This window comes from Dermacentor albipictus, chromosome 3 (assembly GCF_038994185.2).
Source record: "Dermacentor albipictus isolate Rhodes 1998 colony chromosome 3, USDA_Dalb.pri_finalv2, whole genome shotgun sequence".
NCBI classification, from domain to species: Eukaryota; Metazoa; Arthropoda; class Arachnida; order Ixodida; family Ixodidae; genus Dermacentor; species Dermacentor albipictus.
The window spans coordinates 52,519,782-52,544,361 of record NC_091823.1 but is presented as its reverse complement, the minus strand read 5'-3'; the positions used below and the strand labels follow the sequence as shown (position 1 = coordinate 52,544,361).

At 49.4% G+C, this 24,580-nt stretch overlaps 1 protein-coding gene across 3 annotated transcripts in view; it reads left to right on the top strand.

The window, feature by feature from the left end:
• LOC135914086 (putative polypeptide N-acetylgalactosaminyltransferase 10) overlaps positions 1-24,580 on the top strand; it is a 178,442-nt gene that overhangs the window by 90,649 nt on the left and 63,213 nt on the right. The gene's annotated exons all lie outside the window — the stretch shown is intronic.

Here is a 24,580-nt window from a genome sequence, read left to right as displayed (position 1 = left end):
AATGAAATGTTATGCTGGCTTTCGTTAGTCCATTGTCGAATGAGATGGGCGGTCTTCTATAAAAAATTTGGAAGACGCTTAAGATTCGCCTTTAAGAGTCAAGCGCGCTCGCATTCAAAGATCCCGAGCGCTTTTCACGCTTCCCGGCAACTGCAGCTTATGCAATCGTAATGTTTACCGAGAAACGCTAGCGGCGAACGCTACGCACGACGACCCGCCGTGGTTGCTCAGTGGCTATGGTGTTAAGCTGCTGAGCACGAGGTCGCGGGATCGAATCCCGGCCACGGCGGCCGCATTTCGATGGGGGCGAAAACACCTGTGTACTTACATATATAGGTGCACGTTAAAGAGCCCCAGGTGGTCGAAATTTCCGGAGTCCCCCACTACGGCGTGCCTCATAATCAGAAAACGGTTTCGGCACGCAAAACCCCCTAATTTTATTAATTAATTACGCATGAGGGCCACATCTTTCTGGTAGAAATGCGGCCTCTTGCTTGAGCCGATCCACTGTTACTGTTTCGTACTTTTAATATTTCAATCTGAGAAGATGTAATATAAAAGGTATGTGCTGTCGGTGTTCTTTCTTTTTTGCATGACATTTGTTTGTGGGCTGTCATTCTGAGAATTCCGTGGAATAACTTTGCAAAGAATGCAAGACAAGATATGATCAACTTTGGTGATAAAAGAGTGGTTGGGTATGCGTGCTATGAAATTATTTTGTTGAAAAGATGGTCGACGCTGGACGCCGGAGGCGGTACGCGGGACGGCGACGCCGGATTTTTTTGCGCCACAGGGCCCTTAACGCTATCGCGATAAAACTGCAGGCAGTCTGTATGTACGCTTTTTCTTCTGTGGTGCGAATTTTAGTGCATGTCATTTTAGTATCGCAAGTCCTCATAGCCCCACTGATATGTGGCACGGAGCACGAGCTTTCGTTCTGTCCCCGCCTGTAGCTTCAGAGAACGAACGCAGAAGGGCCAGCACGTGGAAACCTCGTCAGCAGTGTGGCGCACTCGAGTTAACCGTGGAAGGCTAGTGAGAAATACCCTGCGTGTCAGTGTTATGCAGTCAGGGTAATGCTGCTACAATTTCTGAAATCCGCTACATCCACGCTACAAGTGAGATCAGCTTCTCCAAAGCTGCTCCAGGACGAGCCGTGCCGCGTAATCTCGGAGGCTACGACAAAGAGGAGTTGTGGTCAAGGCCATGTGGCGGTAGCCGCCACCTTATGTAAAGAGTGCGGTGGTATATCTCTTGCCATCCATAAAGCTGAATGAGTTTAAGGGTCACTGAGCTAATTCAATCCAGTGCGCGCTCGCACACGTTCGCGGTCCGCCATTAGGCAGCTGTGTGTGGCCACATCTGCGGGTTGTGCGTAGTTTAGGATCTTCTCTCGGGCCTATAGTAGTGCGCGCTTGGCCCGTTATGTGGTGTTGGCCTGTCCCGCACTCGTGCTTCGTATCCACAGCGTACCCTGGGTGGTGTAGGGGTTCCTCAACCGACGACACGCACTTCACTTTATATAGTCGGCACGGCGGCTGTGTCATGGAGCACTCGGGAATATAAAACCTTAGCCCCTTGCATCTTATTACGTGCTTTGTTGTGTTCGGTTTACGTGTGGGTGCTCGCCACGGCAGCGTATTTGTGGCTCGGTCATTTTTGCTAAGCTAGATGTATTTAGGCCTAAACTAACATTGGCCAAATGATCATCCTGCATACTATACCGTGAATGTATTGAGCTTGTTTGAACCTTTGTGTGGCTGGCTTGCCGTTGGAAGCGCTGCGGTATTAAATGGGTGGAGACATCGCAATTTTCGTTGATGCGTTTGGTGATTCAAACGTTGCGTCATGCTTCAGGGAGCACGATACACACAGCGGCATTCATATATATCCGATAAATAATTTAATAATAGCATTATTATACCGAGCGATTTCGGTTTCGGTTTCTGGGCTCCGGGGGATGCTATGACGTCACAGAGGAGGAAACTCAACATGACTTGGTCACGTGGGCCACAAAAAATGGTGACGTAAAACTATGCTGCGTCGTCTGCTCGCGCATACGCGTGCTCTGCCAGCAGAGGTCAACAACTGGCGATTCGAAGTGCATGTCGTGATTATTATAATTATTGCGAAGAGCGACAACAACGGTAAGAAAATATTGCGGCTTGTGAGAGTCGGTGATTCATTCCGAAGCGCCGTAAGCTTTAGCTTTGAAGTGAACCGGAAAAGGCCTAGCGACGATATCGGCGGCGCCGAACGATCAGAGGCGGTGAAGCTGCCGTCGGTGCCAGAGTGACCACTCCTCGGTCGCAGATTGGCCGCTTCGCCGTACGGCTGCCGCGCAAATGGGTCCCGGGCCCGTCCTCTCTACGGCAAGGAAATCTCGCCGTTCGCGAGCAAAACCGCCGTCGCACGGGGGCCCGCGAACGGCAAACGGCGTGCGGCGAGTTTCCGTGCCGGTAACGTGTACGGGCCGGTAACGTGGAAAGGCCAAGTGAAGGAGAGTCCGCTCCGAGCTGCCGAACTATGCGACTATGCGCGGAGAGAAGCGGACAACACGAACGCCGCATATCCTGGTCCCTTTCGGAGTCGGCCGGCTAGTGTCCGCACGGCAACTCGCCGCACGCAGTTTGCCGTTCGCAGGCCGCCGTGCGGCGTTCGTGTTGTCCACTTCTCTCCTCTTGTGTCCGTGTCTGCACGCCTTACCCCTTCTTTGCATTAAGAAAGGATTTCTATATGCGTGTAGCTCGGTCATAGTGGAGGCTATGCTCGGTCGCTCGGCTCAGCAGGCTCCGTAATCGGCATTTCATCGCTACTCATCATACGTCACGTTTTTGTGCTAGTGTGCTATGACGTCAATATTTTCGTTCCTCCTCTGTGACGTAGTAATTGCCGCGCTAGCGATGGGTCTCGACTGCAAGAAGGAGTTTTTAATGACTTTTTGGAGCTGAATTAAAATTATTTTGAAATGTTTGCAGCATCCAATGACTCGTTCTGGGTGTCCTTGCATACGAAAGCAGCCAAAAACATGCTTTCTATAGCCTCAAAATTTGGTGTCCCAACCCCTTTAAGCATGAAATCCTTTTAGCCCCCGTTGTCGGCGACTTTAAAGTGACCTTGATCCAAGAACCAGCGCCGCTATCCGGGCATCGTTGCTGACAAGGAAATTTACTGACCCGTAGGCACGCTTACAACTGTGGTATGAACGAAAAGTACAATATAAAGTACATCACATGTAATACATCATACTTGATGTAAAAAAAACAGATTAACAAATGAAATAGTAAATGGTGTCTACTTGACACTGGCTTTGCGAGAACAAAACGAGATCATCTGGGCAGCCAGTCTAATTTAAAGAATGCGGTTTCTGGCCCCAGCCATTTGTACAGGACCGCATTACGTGCGCTAGTTACTGCCCAAACAAGTTGCAAAAAATATTGCTTCCGCGTTCTTCCTAATGTTTGTTCACAATATCACTGAAGCTGTAACTTTTAGTACGCTGAAGTTTTATTTGTCATTTCCAATAGGGCGACGTTCAGAAGGCAGATAAAGTGCATCATACACTTGATTGTCATCTTGATTGTCATTGGCGTTGAAACAGGATTGCCTGTGCTCTTTTCAACGCCAGCAGTCCGTTAGTTCCGCGGCGCGGGTTTTGCGCCGCCTCCTTCGAGAGATGGCGCCACGCTGCGTGACCAGGTCGGCAGCGTCTGGCGCGCTTGGGATGGTTGTGAGGTAGTTGTGAGCAATCGTCGTAATTACTCCAACCAGTATGCTTTGCCGGTAGCCATTCCGTGCTTACGTCTACTTTCGATTGCGAGAGAGCCAGTGTTATTTTTTAAATTATGTTTCGAGCATGCGGTTTGACTCAGTGTGGCCGCGTGGTGGTTGTAATTTGTTCCTGAGTGGTCACGGACGCGGATTATCTTCCTCGAGAATATTAGGAGTGATCAGTGCCGGTACTCTGGAACCATTTTTGACGCGCACGAATAGTGTCCGGGCGGTAACCATTCGGAATCATCATCGTTGGCTGCTACAAAATGTGCCCCAAATCTTTTTTTCCTGCTCCGAAATCTGCTCCAAAACGTGCTTCGCAGTTCCGTCCACTCGTTATGTCACCATTTCGCATGAAATTTGAATGCACAGAAGGTCGTCTGTGCGGACCGTAGAAGCACGTTCCTCACCGCTGGCAGTAAGTCCTTAATTGACGACTGTGTGCATTTTCTCCTCTTTATGTCATCCAGTTCTCATTTTTATAAGCCTGTATCACCGAAAAACATGATGCTTAGGGTAAATAAGAAGAAAAATAAATTAAATGAGCGAGGAACATAGATGTGTTGGCAGAGTCGTAGAAAACGGCCCGTAATGTCACATCTAGCGAGTCGTTACGAGACTGCGAGCCCGAATCCACTGGGAACGCGCCAAGCTCCGGCTTCGGATTCCCGCCTCGACCGTGGCAGTGGTATCAGTCTTGGCACCCGGCGCATTCGTTAACACGCGGGGAGCTCTTTTTAAATGGTCCATTGTTCGATCGGGAATGGGAGTGCAGCGCGCAAAGAACAAGCAAACGGGACGGACCAAGGCAACGGCCCTGGAGCCTTTCGGCTGAAAGAAGCCGGCGAGCCGGAGGATGAGGAGCCAGGCTCTGGTGCCTGGCTCGTTAGTATTCACCCCCGCGCGGGATCGCTTTGAATGGGATGGCTTGGGCCTCCCTCCCGTCTTCCGCTCGCACCGCCTGCCTTCGTTCGTTACTGTGGGCGGCTTGCCTGCGCGACTCCCGCTTTCGTACGTTGGCTTTCTTCGCCTTTCTTTGAAGTTGTGTGGGGAAACCAAGCCTTTGAGCCACCGGTCGTCGGATGGCGGCAGAGAAAGCCGAGACGCGCGCTCGGCCCCTTTCGACGGCGCGCTTGCTTGCCGGCGACCCGCCCTGCCGTTTATTACGTTTACTGCCTCGTGAGGCTCTCCTTCTATCTTTCTCCCTCTCTTTCTCACTTTGGCCGCACTTCTGTGCGTGGAATCGTAATGCTGCGCTGCCCACGCGTCCAGTGCAACTGCATTTCTTCTTGCGCCCGTGAGTTTGTGCGAGGCGTGAGTTTGTGCGAGGTTCGCGCTGCGAGGCACACGGATCGGTTGGCTTGGTTGGCTGCCACAATCGAGAAAATTTTACACGACCCGCCTATGTTCGGCATATTTACCGCAACCTACGTTTTTCTTTGCCCACGCGTCTGTAGGCGGGCTTTGATGTTCCATCAATGAAGGCCTGCCGTTGGAGAGTTTGCTTTCGGCCGCTCACTTGCGCGCCGCCTTAGGTAAATGTGTGGACGAAGGCTGCGCGTGAATCGCCTCTTGCAGAGAATATTTCTTGTCATACTTCTAGTCGAGGGAGTGAACTCTGCTATATATAGCTTCACGGTGATGTCCAAGCCAATGACGAATGATGAGAAAGGGGTGGAAAAGGAAGAAAGGCATAACCGTTAGCAACTTGTGGCTCAGGCGGTGGGCGTTTGGGTGCCGCGTTTTAAGGAGCGACTTAGGTATGATGACGGTCCGCTTAACGTGCGTTTAGTTTTTTCTTGATGCTGAAAATATGGACCATATGTGCGAACAGAATTTTCTCCCATCGGCGCTTCTTGGGCTGCGAAAGTGTAGGTATTTTTTCTTAAAAGATATAAATTATGCTTATACGATTTCACGCACCATAGACGCAGATCGATCGGTAGCTGCGTCATCGAAAAGTTCATAAAGTGATCCCCCGAGCCCGCGGTATAATGTAGCGACCTGTATCCGAGCTGCGCACGTCGCTTTGTAGCGTATAGTCGCTTTGCAGCGTATAGTTCGCTGAGCGCTAATGGTTCGCTGGCTGGAAGGAAGATGGGCAAGTGTGCACGACACTCCTCCGGCTCCCGCCGATCGACCCCGGAGAAAGGCGCGGCCTCGCCGTCAGCGCGGCGTCTTCCGCTGCGCGTCAGCGTTTTTTTCGGGCGCTCGCTGCGTTGTTGTTCGGCGCGTCCAAAGTGCTTCGTGATAAACTGCCTTCGCCCTGTCTCGCGTCGTGGCGCGCGTTCCCGTGCACCGTGTGTTGCCATCTCGCTTCTCCGTTCTTCGATTTCTGGATGCGGCGGCACCACTCGGAGAAGCGTGGCGCGATACTTACCGAAGCCATTTTTGTCAGCGTCTTCCGGCCGAGCCACTCGATACCGGCCCCATGTTTTCATCGTTAGTGCCTTCTTGATTGTTTGGATCTGCGAATCAATATTTTTTTTCGTTTTGTTTTTGATTGTTGATATTGACATTTGTCGTCTCGTTCGCTTACGGAAGAGCTTTGTTCGACGTTTCGGCGTTCGTGCTAAGATACATTTCCGTTAAATGTTGTTTCGTAGGGAAATCGCGTTAGAACGCGTCAGTGGCCAGCCTTTGCGTCGAACCCCCCCCCCCCCCCCCCTTTTTTTTTTACGCTTGCACTTCACGCAAATTTCCTGCAGTCATGGATGCCCCGCTTCGAACAATCCCGAACCATTGCTTCTTTTACACGCCAGCTAAGTTCGTGTGCCGTATACGCTTTTCCCAACTTCTTAACTTCCTCTATGCACATTATTTGTGTTGACCGAGAGCTGCAGAGCGCCACAAGATTATAAGACCTTAAGAGGAAGTTTTAGCTCGGTTGCTCCTATCTAAATACATCTAAAAGGAGAATTCGTTTTTCTCGGCAACCAATGCACCAAATTTGACAAGGTTTGTTGCATTTAAAAGAGAAGCTTAAAATCTACTGACTGGTGGCTTCCAATTTTCGATTTAGGTCCTCACTTTTTTATAAAAAGTTGGCGAAAATCGGAAATTCTCAAAAAACGAAAAATCAAGTTTACAACTCTGTAACTCAGCAACGAAAAATGATAATACAGTTCTGTGAATTGCATATAATAGTACATCTAAAGTGGTCAAAATTAATACCTTACACTTGAATCTTAAAAAATTTAGTAATGTGGAAATACAGCTTTTGCAGAACCCTTGTAAACAACGTAACAAATTAATGTAAGATATAAAATGACATATAGAGTTTGTCCGCTTTCAATGGTGTAATGGATTCTGTTTACAGAACCACGATATGTTCTCTTGATGCAGAGCTATCAATTTGAAAACTAGGTCCTTCTATTTCTTTCAAACTTCCGAATTTTTGAAAATTCTTGTAATGAAATTCAAGACCTAAATAGAAATTCCGCTTCCAATTGTCACTATAATTTAACTTTCTCTCTAAAATGCAACAAATTTAATTAAAATCGGTCCAGGTGTTATCTCAGAAAAACGTTTTTGCGTTTTACATATACTTGAATAGGCCGCGTCGGAGTTGTGCCCGAGCTAAAGCTTACTCTTACCAGCCTTTTCTCTTCGCTGCGCTTACACATTCGGTGGCGGCAAGCGTTACTTATGTAAAGAGTCTTTCGAAAAAAAGCGGCACCGCCGGCCGTTGGTTGCCTTTAAACTTGAGCTCCCTGCATTAATAATTAGTTGTTAACGCTCTGCGAACACAATGCCGGCAGCACTAACAACCAGCAGTGGCGACCGCCCAGTAAACAGCCGTCGCTCACCGCTTCGTTCCTTTCGTTTTATCTCGGAAGCGAAAGGGCCGAGCGAAAATGTCGTCACTGCATCCGCAGTAGCCACGACAACGACTGCGACGTCGCGCGACGCGTAGACAAAAAGGAGAGGAAGCCCCTGTCGGCCCTGTTGTGCCATCACCACAAGCCCGGATTCCGAATCTGCAAGATGCAGAATCTATCCTGCGAGCGCCCTAATTCTCCCTTCACAAGTCAAGATGCTGAGCCGTCAGGCAGCGGGGTCCTGCGGGAGAAGCCTCGGCGAGCCGCATGTTTGGACGTGTCGGCGTGTGCCAGACAGCCCGGCGCCGCACCTCCTCTTGGATGGAGGTCTCCGCGCGCGCGAACTTTGAACCGGGTGGCCAGCGCGGTCGCTGGTTGGACCCCTCGGACGACCGTCGTGTGCTGACTTTGTATTGGGCCGTTTGAGTGACAATGGTTCTCGGGGATTATAAAGCGGCGAGGAGGCCGCCTCGAAAACAGGATCCGCCGACCCACCGGGAGACAGTGTCGCTCCCGACTGGGGGGAGATGTGTCACGCGTTTTCGCCGGACGTCGTCGTGCGAGAACAGTCGCGTTTGTTGTGAGCACTCGGCCCCAGTGCCGACCCGTTCATGTCCTGTATGATAACCTGTATATAATGTATAAAGTCCCTTTTGTTATTCTCATCGACGCCAGGCTCGGAGTCTTCGCTACCAACGCTCTGTCACGAAACGGGTGACGAGCGCTACGGGACCACAAAGCCGTAATCGTGGTGCAGCGGTGAAAGTTCGTAACACTGGTGGCACCGGTTGGGTGTCGTAACACTGGATGGCAGCTACGGGATTGACCGGCATCAGCTACCTCGGCGCGGTGAGTGCCTGAAGTTTACCTCAAACACCAGACTTTCTCTGACACAGGTTATAGTAGCTTAGGGAAGGATTTGGTGTTGCATTGTGATAACCTTGTGTGTTTCAAGCCTAGTAAGAGTGTTTTGAAAACCAGGGGATGCTGAGGGGGTAAACAGGGCAGTGTGTGAAATACTTGCATATGTCTTACTAGTAGTGTTATAGTAGCGTACGGCAGGTATATTCAAAAAGGGTAAACAGCAGGAGGACAGTGTGAACGATGGAGAAGTACAAGGTGAAGGAACTTCTCGAAATTTGTGAGGAGTTGGGCATTGAGTTGGGCTCAACCAAAAGAAAGAATGCGATCCTTGAGGTCATGAGGACTGGGGACGTAACGGCTGAGGAAGCCGCAGAGGCCTGGGCGGATATCAATGAACGTCGGGAAAGGGAGGAGAAGGAACGTTGCGAGCAGGAAAGGAGAGAAAAGGAACTTCGCGAGGAGGAAAAGCAGGAAAGGAGAGAAAAGGAACGCCGCGAGGAGGAAAAGCAGGAAAGGAGAGAAAAGGAACTTCGCGAGGAGGAAAAGGAGGAAAGGAGAGAGAGGGAGCGACGTGAGCACGAGCTTAAAATGAAAGAGTTGGAGATCCGAAATAACTCGCCGGCGCCTAGTCTCACTTCTAATGTTCCAAGAATACGCGATCAACTTCCACCCTTTGTCGTCGGAGAGGATATGGCCAAATACCTCGTGAAATTTGAGCACGTGTGCGAACGGAATAGCATTGAGCGATCCCTTTGGGCACAGAATCTGTTAGCGTTGCTTCCTGGGGAGGCATCAGACGTAATAACTTGCTTATCGAAAGAGGCGTTTGAGAGCTACAGTGATGTGAAGGAAGCGCTACTGCGGAAGTACAAATTGTCGCCCGAAGCTTTCCGACAGAGGTTCCGGTATGCAAAAAAGGGTAAGGAGTCGAATGTTGACTTCGCGTTTCGTCTAAAAGCCGACCTGGTGGAATGGCTGAAGGGCGAAGAGGTTTACGACGACCGCGACAAAATTGTCGAATGCATCGCGTTGGAGCAGTTCTACCGTTGCATTGATGAGGATGTCCGGCTCTGGCTGCAAGATAGGCTAAAAGATGTTAAGCTAAACAAGGCAGCAGAGTTAGCGGAAGAGTATTACACACGCCGCAGCTTGCACAGCAAGGCAGTGCGCGTAGAAAAAGCTGATAGGAGAGATTGGTTTTCCGGGAAGCCCGACGAACGGAAGCAAATCACGCGTCGCGAGTTTCGGGACGACGAATCCCTTACCAAAGAAACTGTAAGGGAAGGACAGAATGCATCTCAGAATGATGACGATGGTCCGAAACAGCGAAACGAAATGACGCGTTCTTTTGAAAAACGGAAACCGTTAACCTGCTACAATTGCAAAAAGCAAGGGGACATCGCTGCAAGCTGCCCAGAGAGAATTGCTTTTGCAACGATACAGGAAACTCACAAAAACATACGTCTATTGGAGCCCTATGTGCAGGAAATTAAGGTAAACGGCAAGAAGTGCCGAGCACTGCGGGACTCTGCAGCAACTATGGACGTTGTTCACCCGTCTTTCGTCTCCTCGAGTGATTTTACTGGAGAGTGCGTTAGGATACGGCAAGTGGCCGAGAAGGAGAGTGTCTGTTTACCGATCGCAACGGTTATCATTGAAGGAGAGTTTGGGAAACTTAACACCGAAGCCGCTGTGTCAGCCGCCCTCCCGGAGCAATTTTCCTACCTCTTCTCAAATAGCTCGGAGCAGCTGCTGAGGGATCAGGGCAAATCATTCTTTGCCGACGTGGCGTACATGGCCCCCACGCGATCCAAAGCGCGCCCGCTGTCGAGGGAACTTGACTTAGCGTCGGTGAGCGAAAGGCGGTGCGGCACACGGACCGATCAAGGTAACTTAAGTGGTGAGCAGGCACGGGAGAGGCAGAGCTCGGAGGCTGGCCTAGGCGAGCGGGTCCTGGAGGTGAGTGGGAGTGACGCGTGCAGTGCTAGCCGCGATAGAGACGCGACGCCGCAATTAGGCGACGCGGGCTCCACACTCGCTCCGGTTTCCGCCAGCTGGCAGGAGCAGGCTGCAGTTGAAAGGGAAACTCGGATTCGCGAACAACAGGAAGATTGTTCACTAGCCGATCTGAGGAAGAGCGTCAAACGGGGAGTGAAAAAAAAGGGGGTTTCATTTGGCAAGGAATCTGGCTTATTGTACCGCCGCTACACGGATAAGCAGGGTCGCAAATATAAGCAGCTTCGGATTCCGCGAAAATATCACCGGGAAAAATGAATGACCTCATTTGCTTCCTCAGAAGTATGTTTTCGGTCCAAGTGATTTCAAGGGGACCATTCTATTTGTAATTATTATTGCTGATTAATAATTGTTTCTATTTTGTTGTGTTGTTGATTTGAAAACTGATTGTTTGAGCCTTGTGTGCTAGATCGTACACCTGCCTCTTGTTGCAGCGGGAGCAAAAGGGGATAGCGATTTAGTTAGGTTGATTTGGATTATAGCCTTGTCTGGTGTTTGACGGGAGACAGAGGGCACTTGTTCGTGTTGGGTGTTGCCTTTTGCCGGTCGATTTTGCAAGCTGCAGAACGACCAAGCGGGACCAGTGGCGAGAAGCAAGGTCTTAGGAACGACCCGAGCGGAGCTGGTCGAGGTGCCTTGGCGACAATGTGGTGAGCAGAGCTCCTGTCCTGGCGAGTCGGACCTGGGCACGTGAAGTTACCTGGCGTCCCGACACTGGACGTGAACTTGGACGAGCCTGACGAACGTGCGCGCCTGGCATCCGAGCCACGTGGAGGCAGCTCGTCTTCCCGGCGCCTTATCTGAGGGCGGGGATGCTGTTGTGCCATCACCACAAGACCGGATTCCGAATCTGCAAGATGCAGAATCTATCCTGCGAGCGCCCTAATTCTCCCTTCACAAGTCAAGATGCTGAGCCGTCAGGCAGCGGGGTCCTGCGGGAGAAGCCTCGGCGAGCCGCATGTTTGGACGTGTCGGCGTGTGCCAGACAGCCCGGCGCCGCACCTCCTCTTGCATGGAGGTCTCCGCGCGCGCGAACTTTGAACCGGGTGGCCAGCGCGGTCGCTGGTTGGACCCCTCGGACGACCGTCGTGTGCTGACTTTGTATTGGGCCGTTTGAGTGACAATGGTTCTCGGGGATTATAAAGCGGCGAGGAGGCCGCCTCGAAAACAGGATCCGCCGACCCACCGGGAGACAGTGTCGCTCCCGACTGGGGGGAGATGTGTCACGCGTTTTCGCCGGACGTCGTCGTGCGAGAACAGTCGCGTTTGTTGTGAGCACTCGGCCCCAGTGCCGACCCGTTCATGTCCTGTATGATAACCTGTATATAATGTATAAAGTCCCTTTTGTTATTCTCATCGACGCCAGGCTCGGAGTCTTCGCTACCAACGCTCTGTCACGAAACGGGTGACGAGCGCTACGGGACCACAAAGCCGTAATCGTGGTGCAGCGGTGAAAGTTCGTAACACTGGTGGCACCGGTTGGGTGTCGTAACAGCCCGTTGCCTTTGCTACGCCTTCACGGCCGAACGAGCGCGCGTGCGGGGATGCGGCCGAGCGGACCGAGCGCCCGTCCCGCCAGTATCCGCCTCCGCGTGCCCGCGACGACGTCGTGGTCGTTGAAGACGCGCCCGTCTTCGTGAGCAGTGAGCGCGTCTCTCCCCCCCCCCCTCTCTCTCGCTCTCTCTCCGTTTCGTCTCGCACTCTCTCCTCTTCCGCGGACGTGCGTCGCAGGCTGGCCCGCTAGTCGAGCCGTCAACGAAGTGGGGCTGTCTGTCGCCTGCGCAACGGGCCGAGCGGAATGCGGAACGTCTGTTTTGAGAGAATGCGCGCGGCTCGTGTCATCCTTCCCTCGCGTCATCCCCCCTTTCCCCCCTCTTCCTGCCCATCTCCTCAAGCGCCTTCTCCAGACTTGAGATTACGGTGGAGTTGACAAGTCGAGAAGTTCTCGCGCGCTCCCCGTTCTCTCGCACCTACTGCACTCCAAGCTTACGGCTTTCCGACGCACGAGTAGCCTGGCTGACGCATGATGTATTCGCGTGAAGTTGGATGTTCTTCGATTTCTTTCTTCGTTTTCTTTTTAGAGCGCAGCTCTTTGGCGTCCGTTCCTGGGTTTCGCGTCGTCGTCGTCGTCGGCGTCGTCGTCGTCGTCGGCGTTGTCGTCGGCCTCGTAACCAGCTCGCCGACGAATCTGCTCCGCCGCCGCCGCGCATGCGCGCTGTCGGCTCTCCGGGCGAGGGAGGATGATGGAAGGAAGGAGGAGAGACTGTGGAGGAGGGCTGGCTACACAAATGGCTCTTTGGCGTCCGTTCCTGGGTTTCGCGTCGTCGTCGGCCTCGTAACCAGCTCGCCGACGAATCTGCTCCGCCGCCGCGCATGCGCGCTGTCGGCTCTCCGGGCGAGGGAGGATGATGGAAGGGAGGAGGAGAGACTGTGGAGGAGGGCTGGCTACACAAATGGCTCTTTGGCGTCCGTTCCTGGGTTTCACGTCGGCGTTGTCGTCGGCCTCGTAACCAGCTCCGCCCCCCTTTCATCCCCCCAGCGCTAGCAGCGACCGACTGATACCGCTTTCGTGAGTCCGCTACGGCACTCACGAAAGACGTCGTGCACTTCCTGCAACTCGCATTAACCGTCCATCGATCCACACCGATGTTAGTAGTGGGGGACTTTAATGTTGACATAAAGACAAACAGCAATTTCCTAACACTTATGCGGGAGAACATCCCGTTCCTCTCGCTCGTAACGCGTCCCACGGCTGTGACAACCTCGCGAGGCACTTGTATAGATCTCGTCTTTGAGAATCAAGCATTGGTGTACCCAGTCGAACATATATCAGTCTATTTCTCCGACCACAAAGCTTCCTTCATGACTGTCAAGAACTGTTAGTGGAGTCTTTGTTAAAGGAATACGTGTGAAAAATAAAAAAAAAATTCTGTGATAGCGCATACATGTGTTGCTCGATTTCTTTGCCTCAATCTATCGAAAAGGTGAAACAGCTTATTTGCTGCGCTCAAATTTCGCATTAGGAAGTAACGTAATCGTCGGTAATTTTTTTTGTGTGTGTCTGCGTGTGTGTCGAAACGTACCTCCCGTATTCGGGCAGACCGGCCACGACGGTGGAACGGACACGGTGCGGCGTGTCTGTCCGAAGCGTGGCAGATGTGCTTTCGAATGCGCGGTGGTGTGCTGGGACTAATGGATTACCAGCCTGGCCCGTTCATGCGTTTGGCGTTTACGTTGAAGGAATGCTCGGATCGTTGTAATAACTGGCTCCTTTCGGAGCGAGATGAGCTTGTCGATTCGGGATACCACTGCAGCGGTTCGCGGTTTCTCGCAGCGCTCCTTGTCAGGGTTTTTTTCTTGTTTCGGGGCAGCTGTCGCGTCTGCCGCGGGCTGATTTCTAGGTGGGCGTTATTTACGCGTGGCAGCTCCTGTCGAAAATGACGGCCATGTTTCCACGATAGGTGTCGCTCGAGTGATCGGAGGATGACTTGTCGTGTCCTCATTTCCGTTTTATTTCCATTTTTTTTCGCCTTAGTGTAGCAATCTGATTTTCTCTCCTTCGGCGTATAGCCGCCTCGCCTTATATACTCTTTCAGTGGAGCGTTGCCACAAACGTATACCGTCTGTGACGCCTTTCTTTTATGCGAAGCATATTACGAGAGCTCAACCCAGCTCCTCAGGCGCGGCGGTGTCGCCATGAAGTCACGTGACACCGTGACGTCACGACAGAGGAGAAGTGGCTTTGGCTCACCTCTTGCAAGACGGGCTGGGTGGGAATCGAACCAGGGTCTCCGGAGTGTGGGACGGAGACGCTACCACTGAGCCACGAGTACGATGCTTCAAAGCGGTACAAAAGCGCCTCTAGTGAATGCGGTGTTGCCTTAGAAACGAGCTGTTTCTAAGGCGTGCGTCTCTTGCTCAGGCGCACATTTCGTTGCCGCGCCGAACGCTGCTTTGCTCGACGCTCACCGCGTCCAATGCGGGGCGCGTAGTCGCTGCCCTGTAGCCCATTGTCTTACACCCCTTGGCGGGTCGACGGGAACTCTGTCGCGTTCCACTCTTGAAGGCGAAGAAGTAATGCATGAGTTGTTTCTTCGTCTAGCCGAACCAAATATAGCCAAGCAACAGCAGTTCACCAGGCTAAACAGTGGTTCAACAAATAAAATACAGGCTAGTATGCTTCGCATCCTGGGCTTAACCTTACCTAAGCCACAGCCATTTTTCTCTCTCTCTTGCGCCAGCTCTTGCAGTTGGTAAGCTTATAACATGTAGTATCGTGCTTGAATTACAATTTAACATGTTCACCTACGTTTCTTGTTACTGGCGCACTTGCGACGATACATCAAATTATTTGAATCGATCATATTTCTTATGTACGTATAACTCACAGAAAGTTTGAAATGTCGAAGCAGATACATTCTGAATGAATGAATGAATGAATGAATGAATGAATGAATGAATGAATGAATGAATGAATAAATAAATAAATAAATAAATAAATAAATAAATTCCGTGCTCAGGAAAACTCTAAGGTCTTAGTGCTGGCATACGCATGCATTAAAAGCCAAAAACAAACAATAAAATAACCTGCAGGGGAATTTAAGCAAAAAGAACAATAATGAAGAGTACATACAACAAAGCGCAAGGTAAACGAAAAAAGTAAAAGGAGGAGGAGCGCAGTGAACAATGTGCTAATCTACGACACAACAACGCAAAGCTCGGAAAAGAACAATGATAACGAGTTATGAAAAATATCGAGATCATGAAACTAAGCGTTGTAAAGACTCAGTATTCTGTAAACGGTTGAATTGGAATGCATCGTGTAACCGCGCAAACGGCAACGGACGAGGAAACACACAGGACAGGCGCGGAGCGCGCCTGGGTGTTTCTTTCCTCGTCGGTTGTCGTTTGCGCGGTTACACGATGCATTCCAATATCGACCACCAACTAGCCCGCCTCTCCCTGTTAAAGACGGTTGAGTGTTGGTCATGAGAGGCAAGATAAGTTGACAGGTGTAGAAAAGTTTTCAGTGAACAGGGGCCGTACAACGTATAACTATTCCATTCTGATTTTGACGTCAAATTTGCGTAACCGCCTGCACAAGCATCGGGCGGTGACCTGTAGCGTTTGAACAGTCTGATAAAATCTCTCCTCGTTTATAGGAGGTTCTTTTTGTTCGCTTTGAACGCAAATAGCGTTGCCTCCTTGACAGGTTTTTCCTATCTGATTGGTTGGCGAGAGGCGAGGAGCGCGCGGGAGTGGAGAGGGTCTCGGTGGGTCCAAGCTTGCGCAGTGAAAGTACAAATAACCGTATCAAGAGGTCGGTGCCGGTGTCTGTGATTGGACTGCTTCCCCTTGCTTAGCTTGCAGTAGCTGGTCGAAAATTGCGACGGTGTGCAAGGGAAGGTTAAAAATGCCGCTTGAACGGGTCCCCAGCGAAGAAGTGTTGGCAGAGCCAGGTCGCACGCTTGCGGAGAGGGCTGGACCACGTTATACCCTAACATTCCTATCATACGCAGAGAAAGCCATTCTCTCCGGCTGCTCTGAGTAGCCAATATCAGGGCGATCGCCGGGCAGCCATATTTACTCATTTCGAAACGGGACAGTCTCCGTCTATTCCGAAAGAAAGTTAAGTTTTTTTTTTTATTAATGGGCATATTATTGGGCACCTTTAATGCGTACACATCACTATGCCGTAGTGAGTTTTCGCAGTTTTGTGACGTCGCGTGACAGGCAGGCGAAGTGAGTGCAGACAGAAAAATTTTGGTCAGTAGAGGAGGGCTAATGGCGGAAAAGGCGTAGGATCCGAATCGAAGATTTTTCTTCTGTTCGGCCTAATTATGAATAATCTGCACTTATACGTCAATTCAGATGGAGAGTTTTTGCTGGTTTCCTGACGTCGCGTGACAGACCGGTGTAGCGGGGGTAGTCCGAAAAGTTTTCGACCGATCGTGGAGGGCTAGTGGCAGAAACGGAATAGAAACAGATCGGAATAGCTTTACGTTGCAGCGCCCCAGAAGAGAAATGTGAAAAAAGAAAGGATGGATTTTTGGCATTGCATTGTGGGAAGTGCTTGTGTCATCCGCCATCGTGCAGAGACGGGTCATTTAGCAATATTCAAATTCGGACATCTGAAATACAAAGGATACGCTCGAATTAATGCTATATACACACCGTTTGAAGCAGTAACTGGGTGCGTTTTCTTGCTTGGTCTGCGTGCATTGTCCTCCGTGCATGCTTCTCTCTATACATCGCGAGTGCGTTCCGATTCCAAACGGAAAAATAAAATGAAAGGTCAGTGACGATTTAGCGGTAAATGCGAGCGAAACGTGCTAGCATTACGTCGCACCTTTTTGAGGTATCGGATACATGATGTAAACGGCGCTCACCACATTGCAAATTGTTGTTCAGGTGCTCACTCGACACACGTCCTGCCTATGCGAGGGCAAATTGCAACTGACGGTGGTTGCAAATACTGCGGAGGTTGTGGGTTTGGCTGCCACCGGCGACAAGTGGTATTCTCGTCCACTTTCACTTCTCCTTCACCCCCCCCCCCCCCCTAATTATTTTCTACATTTCAATTTCAACTACAGCTACAGCTCATTTCTCCCGATGCTTTACTTGGCTTCATTGTCTGTTGGCTTTATACGGTCGTGCACGATTAACAAAAAGCGAACCCCTCTGTTTCCTTTCCCGTCGTTAATGTAAATATATGCAGAGCTGTGTAGGAATCATGCCGTCCCCACAAGTTCAATTTCAGAGTAACGAGTATGCGACATACGTTGTTCTTGCACAATACATTTCTGATGTTTCGGCTGGTGGACCAGCATTTGTCAATGTCTGACCCACCAGCCGAAGCGTCACCAATATAATGTGCAAGAACAAACTGTCTCGTGCGATTTTCTCTGAAATTATATATATATATATATATATATATATATATATATATATATATATATATATATATATATATATATATATATATATATATATATATATATATATATATATATATATATATATATATATATATATATATATATATATATATATATATAGCAATTAATAGTGGTCTGCTCTGGAAAGCCGTCAGCTGCAGTTCGCTCCTCGAAGAGGCAGGAAGTGTCTCGAATGAACTCCTGAACATATACGCATACACATACACTCATACACGTGCGCATATACACGGTCTTCTAAGCTCTCCCATCTCCTCTCTGCCTCTAACACGTGATCGGCTTCCTACTCTGCAAATACACTTTTTTTCCCCACTTTGACACTTATAATGCTAGCCCATTAAAAATACAGCACGCGTAGGTTTTGTTCTCTGTCTCGAACGCGGTGAAGTATAATCGACGCTTTGCCGCTAGCTTCGTGAGTGCTCGTCTCGCTAATGGGTTCGGCATTTATGCCTTCCATAGAAAGCCACGCTCCCTCTCCTTTTGGAACGGCTTCTCTGTTTTCACAGCCGAAATCACTTTCGCTGGTTTGTTATACGGGATATTTCAGTGCCTTTCTCATTTTCGGTAGACGTCTCGAACTGAGCTTTGGCTCTGTTATGCGCCTCATACCGTGCTGCCTGCAACTGCGCTGTTTGTACGCCTAAAAAAACTTTTACGAGCGACTTGAAGCTTCCTGCTGTCACTATCGTGTTTTGTTGTATTTGTAAACGCGCTGTCGTCGTTTCGTTCGCTCGCATAACACGGATCGAGAAACCGTTCGAGAACACTCGTGTTCTTTTTTCCTGCTTTGTGTGTTCGCTTCTCGCTGGCCATTCTTGGTTCCGCTCCGCGACGACTGGTCCGCGCTTATTTAATCGTCTCATCAGTGCGGCGTAGTTGTTCGCGAAGCGTTCCTATTGTTAATATAATCGTCCCGTTCCATTCACGTTAACTCGATTAATATATATTTGTTGTTTTCGGCTGTAACAATCGTGATATACACTATTTACATTTGTCATTGGTAGGGGACAGGGGAACGTGGGACGTCCTAATAAGAATGAATTGTGTGTGGGCTCTTCAGCACGATTTGGTTGAACCATGACGGATCTCATCCGTGCGTCGTAAACATTCAGTTAAATCATTAATGCGAATAGAGGAACTAGCCGGGAAGGAACTTATAAAAAATGCCATATTGTATCGTTCCATCCGCGTTAACTCGATTAATATATATTTGTTGTTTCCGGCTGTAACAGCTGCGCCTCCGGGGCTGGTGTTTATGCGGTTTCTTGTGCGTAGACGTGCCAATAAGTGCGCCTATTTGTTTGCTTGCGGGTACGTCCGCGTGTGCTTGCGTGCGTGCTTGAGTGCCTTTGCTTGTGCTTTGTGCACGCGTGCGTGCGTAGTTTATGTAGTACAGCATTCACAACTCTTTCCTCGCCTTGAGCACTACAGTTTTAAAAGCGCTTGTAGCGAAGTAATCTTGCCGGAGAAATCCCTAAGAAATCTAATCACCAAACCCGCCACACGTTTCTAATTTTCGATTTTTTTGTTCCTTGCGAAACCTTTTGAATTCGATCCTGCCGGCGCCTGCAGACGCCTGAGGTCGAAAGCACAGCCACTTTGCGATGCCGTCTCGATGTGCAAATTGAAGGCGCCACAGGCACTTCGAAATTGCTTCTCGTGGCCCGTTTTGGATCGCCGGTTTTTATAAAGGGCTAGTCACGTACGGTGTCCGCACTGGGCTAAATTAGTTTAGCTGCCCAGAGAGTGAGGAAAAAAGAAGCAAAAAAAAGTGCCAAATTGTGCGGGTTTAAAATAATGCAAGAAGAAAACCAACCAAATGACAGAGACAGCAGCCGAATTCCTTGCTCTGGCGTGTTATGCTTGCTTCATATATATGGGCTTGCCTGCTCTTCATATTGGAAAAATCCAAGCAGTGTTTGCTTAAGACTCTTCCCGCCAGCAGATTCTATATATTATAATCTCCCCTGCCAAGTGATCAACGCGGTGACAACGGAAAATTTTAACTTGTTAATACCGTTATTAAATCATGCGGTATTAAAGCGCGCGATTAAAGAATTGAGCTTGAAGGTAATCCACGACTTGAAGACTACAGTGATCTGCAACTATGCAGTCTTAATTTATCTAACATTCTGCATTGTAACAATGTTCTTGGTTTAAATGACTTCTCAATTTCCTAGCAAAAGGCGGCAGGTGAGCTGAGCACGATGCCGTTCTTTGTAAAGCGTGCTTCACCACAATAATGGTAGCAATGCGGGTAAGCATGCTTTTTCAGTGCTGTACGCATTGTGTAAGCAGCTTTCGCGCGTGTCGTGGCCTACGCTGTACACGCTGCTGGTGCTCGCATTTACATGCAAGGAGGATCATCGATCAATATTTTATCCCCACGTGCATTTCTCTTTATACCGAATTTCTGATTCTGTTGGCAACGGCGTTTCGGTTTTGTCATTTGTCCCCGTAGTTTTTACTTCACCACCGCTGCTCTCCGACCGTTTCGCGATGCGTCTCCGATAACTGTGTTGTTCCTACGTGCACCGCGAGCGTGCCAATTGAACGTGACAAGAAAAGAGCCATTTTCGTCGTCCCTCTCATACTCCACCATGTCAGATCGGTGCCCTCACACGCCGTCAGTTTCGTTTTCCGAGCCGCTGGGGTTTATTAACGTTTCGGATCCATTTATAATCGTAGTGGCCTTTGTGTTCTTTCTTTTTCTTTGACATAAGCTTTGGGGCACGTTTATCAAGGCTAATGAAGTCAAGTTGGTTTGCTGTAGGTCACCGTGAAGCACCCTCTTTTACGTGTATCAACGTTTTGATTTTTGTATGACAGGAAAACGAGCTTTGAGACTTCTACGAGCGTTCGTGTCGTTGCCACTGCGCCCTTTAGCTCACGCGACAGCACTTTCAATTGGTAATAATGAAGGAAATCAACAAAACGTTTCCGAGGGAGTAGAGAAAGAAATAAACAAAGCATTATCCCATATTTTGTCATTTTGTCGTAGTTAACACCGCTTGCTTACATGCAATTGCAAAATACCCTTGGAATTGAGAATGTCACATACTGCGTCAGAGTCGAGAGTGACCGAACAGGAGGCAGTGTAAACAAAGCATGGATGAAAAAAAAAGTCCCAGACCGATATAGCTCATCTTTGTACTTTGTATAACATGTTTGCAGTTTGTGTACGTTTCTAAATTGAACTTGTGTACGTTTCTAAATTTAACTGGTGTTCTTTTTTTTAAGAGCTGACTCGGAAGATTCTTTCGTACTCTGTCTCATATCTCTTCTGTAGAGTAGGTCTTCACGATAGGGCTGGGAACAGGGACTATCGTATAATGAGTCGTTAGCCTCGTTGGACACGTGTTTCTTTCATCGTGCTTTTGACCAGCGGACGATGTGAGAGCGTCTGCAATATTTCATTACCGGCATTTGTCGTGGTGGCTTGATCTGACAGAAACTGTGCCATCATTTCATTTTTTTTTCTCTTTATTATGCATAAAATGATCTCGGTGTGAGCAACCCTTTGCTGAGGTACCTCGGCCTTGTGTGTTATTGAAATACGGTTGCCATGTCCCGACATTAGAATCGGCGACCTCGTGTTCAGCGTACGTTGTTCTGTGTGCTTGTGCCGTTGGCGGACTATATAAGGCGTGCCCTCCGCTCATCGAGCGATGGGCCTCCATTCAGCGATGCCCTTCATCGCCATTCTTTCTGTTAACGCTACGAAGAACCTCGCGACGGCCGTGTTGTGCTATTCCCGTGGCCACCACCCGTACCGCTGTCTTTCGGCTTGCGTGCTCGCGGCGTTGAACTCGTGGAATCTGGTATCGTAGTCGGCGGAAGCTCGCGGCTCAAGTGACCCATCGATTAGCACTCGCGGAGCGCTAATATTTGACCGGCCTGAATAATTTAGTGCCTGCTGCGCTCTGCCAAGGCCAGCGCTATCTCAACCACTGTTTGTGGTTTAGCTTAACTGCGAACTGCTCGTCCATTTTTGGAGTGCCGCGACGCTAGGGTGTGTTGTCGCCGCACGTTTCGTGTGTCCCGAAAGGCGCTTCGGAATAAATAGTCCGGTATCACAATGATGTTGCTGCTTTTGTCGCATGTCTCTTGATGCGCGAGGCCACTTTAGGGCATGTCCTTCCGGCGGTGTCGACCTTAGCACCACTGTGAATACGTTGGCTGTGCCACCGGCGTTTCTCTTTTTTTTTTCTTTTTGTCATTACCACTTTGGATGGAAGACATCCGCTTCCGCTTCTCTTTCTCCGCGTTCAGAGTGGGGCGGAAGCGGCTGAAACAGATTGTGGTGGTGGTTCCGTTCTTCTCTGTCCTTCTTACAGCACAGGCGCCATCGTTCGAGCACGCGTTGACTTGGTTCTCCCCTGCGGTTTATTTGCTTCCACGTTCTTTGTGGCAGCAATAAATAGACTTCCCGAAGTCTCTACTATTGTGTGCGCTTAAGCACACTGGTAGCGATTTCCACCGCTGAAACAGTACGGCTATCCTACACAGTCGACTCAAGTTTTGATTGTACTTAGCGCCTAAGCACGGTGGCATCGCGGCGGCAACAGAAACAACCCACAGGCGTTGCTATATACACTTGACAAAATTGATGGGCTGACTTACGATCAGTTCTTTGAGGAGCAGCTGACGCTGGGCTGATGTGATGAAGTGAAAAGGGCTCACAGCCTAGCTGCTTGCTAAAAGAACGAGCATGGTGCAGGCTGAATTTTTCTTCTGTGTCGCCAAAAAAAGTTACTCGTACTTGTTTGCAAAACGTTTTGTCCGCCTTTTGCGCCTGCGGCCAGCGGTTTTCTCAACATTTGCGTTTCGCAAAGTCAGCAAGCGTGCTTATTGAAAATCAATACCGGAACTCATTTTGGTTGGATCCTTTATAAACTGTTCCGGAAAACTTCTGGTCAGCGAAATTTCCACAGGGTTTCTCAATTTGTTCATTTCTCTGCTTCGCTTTTAAGCTCAAGCTCGCTGAATAAGCCGGTTGCTTTAAGCGTACATTGATAAAAGGGTTCAACGAAGCAGTGTCAAGTGCGAAGTGTTTCGTTTCTTGTAGACCCCCAGCTTTGTGATAGCCATATTCAAATCACTCCAAGGTATACACGTGCCCACATAGCATGAGATCAATATATAGGATAGGCCAATCTTCATTTTCTCCTTTGTCGCTGCGAACACTCGGGTGAGGTATTCTGCAGGCGAGGCGCTCAACACAGCTATTAGCTCGCACAGATGTCGACGTACGCAGCTATCTCCTGCGCGTTTTTTTCTTTGTTCTTTCTTTTTCTTCTGTTTTACTGAGAACTGATGTCCCATTGAGCTAGCGGGAAAGAAACAGGTAGGAAGTGTCTTATTTCTTTTTTTTTGCATTCAGCGAGCCTGTCGGTTGGCGTAGGTGTGTGTTGTTGTCCATTTTTTTTTTATTATGTCCTTGGCTATAAGTTCCCACTTAGAAAACTACTCAAATTAAATGGAAGTGCGTAGAGGCTTGAATGACTTGTGAACGGGCCATACGTTTCCTTCTCCGTGTTATGAAATTCGAATCGCTGGCTTTGGCTAAAGAATGAGCACTAAGACGATGTAAAAGGTAATAGTATCATCATCATCATCATCATGCTCTTCTTCATCTCCTTCTTCTTCTACTACTTATTATTATTATTATCATTACTATTATTATTATTAAACCGGACATCTCTAGCTGTTTATGACCGCCATATTTCTATCTGATTGATTGCAGTGTTATCTTGCTTTTGGTTTAATTAATTCGGTCACAACAACAACAGTAATTATATCTCAACAGTAATTTTATCAATTCAGTAATACTACGTTGCTTTTTTCTTCCTTGCTGGAAAGGAACTGCCTTCCTTCTCTTGTAATCTGGGAGTTGGGATATGTTCGCGCTGTTTTTACTGGTAGTATAGCAACAACAGCAGATGCAACAAAACAGATTCACTGAGAATTGTCACGAATGGCGTGTCAGCGGCATTTTCATGGCGCCGAATGCGAATTGCCTATTGGTGGAATGGCTTCGTATACATATAAGATGGAGCGGAGACTGTGTGGTTCTGGCAAATTACGCGGTACTTTCTTTTTTCTTGCGCCCAACATTTTGTCGTCTCCATGTGCGCGCGCGTTTCTGTGATACATTCTCTTTTGGAGAGGGAGATGTACAGCTGGTGGTGAAGGCCTGCCGGGCGGGAAAGGTTGTCGGGGGAGGGGTGTGTGTTCACTTCCCTGTCATTCGCCTCACGCCCGAGAAGAAGAGGGAGAACAGCGGCCCCTAATGAGGCTTTAGTCTGTTTACTCGACGCCTTCGAGGGGCTCGCGCTCGCAAGCTTTTGTCTTCCCGTTGTCCTCGCTCTATTTCTTTTTTGCTCCAGCTCATTTCCTCGCGGCTTTTCTCTTTGGGACGCGCTGCACTTCGGAGGTGAATGAAGCCGGCGTAATTAAATGGATCGTGTCTCGCCCCTTTCTTCCTGCCTCGGCGCAAGATAAAAGGGCCGCCGAGCGGTGCTCAGAGGCGTGAGACTTAGTAGTGCGAGGAAAGAGGAGAAAGGCGCCCCCGGGCGACGAAGAAGGGCGCCTGTGTTCTGCTTCGGCGGATGAAAGAGGGACAGTGCGCGCTGCGTTAAGTGGTGGCGCAGAACTGACGGGGGCCGTGCGTTAGTCGATGCGCGCGGTGGAGGCGGCTTTGCCGCACGTACTCTCGTAAACAAGCCGCAAAGGTTCTTTTTTTTTTCTCAGCACGGAGCGTGTAAGCGGGAAATGTGGGAAAGAATGGGGCGCGCGTGGGCACCTTGGAAAGGAGAGGAATGCTTAACGCAAGACGCCGTGGTTTCCGCTTGACTTGAAAGAGGCAATAATGGCGGCGCTTTTTGGACTGCAAGCTTGCATTTTACGCGCACAGCATATTGTTACGCCATGGCGCTAATACTTAATGACGTAGTGCATTGCGATGGTTTTCACACTTGTTACCCGCAAAACATTTCTAGCTAGACCCATTCGCATGTCGTTCGCCTCGCTCCCATCCCACTTCTAATTGCTTGAGTATTTTTCTTATTGGGAAACTGTTTTTGGTAAGTGACGTTGTGTCATAACGGGAAGATATTTTTTAAAATAGTCTTTATTACATTGTGC